We start from the raw sequence: 2500 nt of genomic DNA on the forward strand, positions 1-2500 counted from the left end.
CCACAACATTGTGGTTGTAACGAGGCGCTGAAATTCTGGGTATTCTTGAAATTGGTGCCTAGGTTAATCCAGCTTCATCCTCTGTGTTCGATGTGTCAACCGGCTCAGTTTTTGCCACCGACCTTGCAAAGGTCAGCCGATCCGCCAATCAGGACACAGCGTGACATCCCGAACAAATTGATATTTTACATCTCTGACTTCTCATATCTTACATTTAAAACCCTATGATGGTGTTGTGATAGGATCAACCTGTGCAAAAAGATGGGGTGTGGAGCACAGTTGTGATGTATCAAACACCGTTCCCGTGGCAACAACTGTCAGCGCGCACGATTGTTAACACATGCGAGGCAGGAGCCAGGGTGCCGGCGCGGCGACAGTGACATCATCATCTCAGAGAGGAGGGCGCGGCCATTCTTTGTCGAAGACATCACCGTGACAACCCATCCTGGAACAGACCGCGTTTTTGGGGGGCGTCCGGCCAACCGCAACGGACGCTCGCGAGGTCGCGACCCTTAGCGGCGAGGGAGGGTTCCACCCCGTCACCTCTGTAGATTTCGGCGTACAAAAGAGCGTGCGCACAGATAGGAGAACTGACTTTAATCACACATACGTTCAGATGTACACGCTGACGCGGAAGGCGTAAATCCCCCTGTGTGCGGGAATCAAGATGACAGGTCTTTGTATCAAAGCCGAGCTCATCGTTTGATGCTAATTGTTGCCATCTGCTGTAGTTCTCTAAACATTCTGCTTGATCTCCAGCTGATAAACAAAAAGCTGAAGTTTTGACTCCGAGATCTGAACAGAAATCAGGACGTGTCGCTCTTTAGCTTATTAAAGGGGTTAACAAGCTGTAATATACACAGTTCAACAAAGACGCAAACGGCGCGAGTCGCGGGAGATGGGGAAGTAAATGAGAGGTTCCACTTTGTAATTAAAAAGAAAAAAAGAAACAAAATATGAAAGGAGCCAAAGCGATGGAAAGCGATAGAAGTTATGCTGTTGTGTATGAACGTGAGTCACCGCCACGACTCCCACAACAGAGCGTTTGCGTCGTGACTTATTTGTGTCCGGTCATGGAACGATGGCTTCAGATGACGTCGTAGCCGACGCAGCTCACGAAGAGAACACCGTCAGGGTGACTGCGTTCTTTAAGTTTCCCCACCGAACACACTGCAGTTTCACAATCCAACATGAATAATCATCCTGTTATTGAATCACAATACAATCATACTCAAAGATTTTAAAGCTTCAGAATTGGAATCTCTGACTGTGAAATGGAATTGAAGGGTTTCTGCCGTCTCCCCTTCCTGCTGCTATGATGCTGGTGTCTGATATTGTCCCACTTTCCTTTTTGTGTTTTGATTATTGCATTATTGTATTTTGTTTAATGTGATGTAAAGTGTCTTTGAGTATTCTGAAAAGCAATACACAAATAAAAAGTATTGTAATTGTTATTATTATTATAAGGCGTCCAGCCAGCAAGGGCTCGATCCCTACTCGATCTGATTTTTTTTCATTTTTAATCTTGGCGTTTTTCGGGACAAAAGTATCTGCAACACGACAACCGCCGAACGCACAGACGTGGTCTCATTAGAGCCGGGACATTTCAGACATCTAGTCATTCTGGTTTGACCAGTATCGATGGACATTTGGAGCAGGAATGAGTGAAAAACTGTAATTTTTCCAGCAATTACAAGGACTTTGGCGCGGTTTGATTAGTTTCAGGAGCGGGGCGCTTTGTGACATCATCATCATCCAAAGTTATATAAGTCCCAGCTTTGCCATTCACATCCAGCCACTTGCTCCCTGTGCGACTGCGTTGCGGACGCCCCAGCCGACGCAGCGTTTAATGGAAACTCAGAAAAATGTAACACGCGCTGCATTTCACATCTCGTGGCTGAAGTTTCAACCAAATCGATCCACATACGGAGCAGATATTAGCGAAAAAAAAAAAAATTTAAAACATTTATCCACATCACAAACGTGGTCCGATGCATTTCACGCTGAAATATGTCCAACCCGGCTAAAACTATCTGGCAGAATCTGGCAAAGTCTTTGGCAGAAACACCGTTGAGGTGTCGTTTAAACCGGTATATCACAAGGACCTTGTGGTTTAAATTTCACCCAAATCGTTCCACATACAGAGCAGATATTAGTGGAACACCAGTCAACTTTGACCCAAAACATTCGGCTGCTCTTGATTAACTGACACGTCACTATTTGTAAACAAAATGAACGAGATGACATTTACTGTTGGACACTTTATGACGTCATCATATTATTTATTAAAACTTGTTCAGATTCCGATTGAGAATGTCCAGTTGGTCCGTTTCCAGTGTGCGGCGTAGACTTCATCACTCCGTACTTGTTCGACGTCACCAACTATTATTTTACGTGTGTATTTATATAGCTTCTTACCTACACCTAAACTTAACAAACTATAATGAAAAGGCAGAACGTGTTTGTGAAATTGGCAAATTCTTCCATAATAATTCTCACG

The 2500-nt window shown here is 44.4% G+C and overlaps 1 protein-coding gene across 8 annotated transcripts in view; it reads right to left on the minus strand.

The window, feature by feature from the left end:
• The window catches only part of LOC307240102 (transcription factor COE1), a gene marked incomplete at its 5' end in the record, with an annotated part of 71038 nt that overhangs the window by 10871 nt on the left and 57667 nt on the right, over window positions 1-2500 (minus strand). The gene's annotated exons all lie outside the window — the stretch shown is intronic.

This window comes from Zeus faber, assembly GCF_960531495.2.
Source record: "Zeus faber genome assembly, chromosome: 14".
Classification (NCBI taxonomy): Eukaryota; Metazoa; Chordata; class Actinopteri; order Zeiformes; family Zeidae; genus Zeus; species Zeus faber.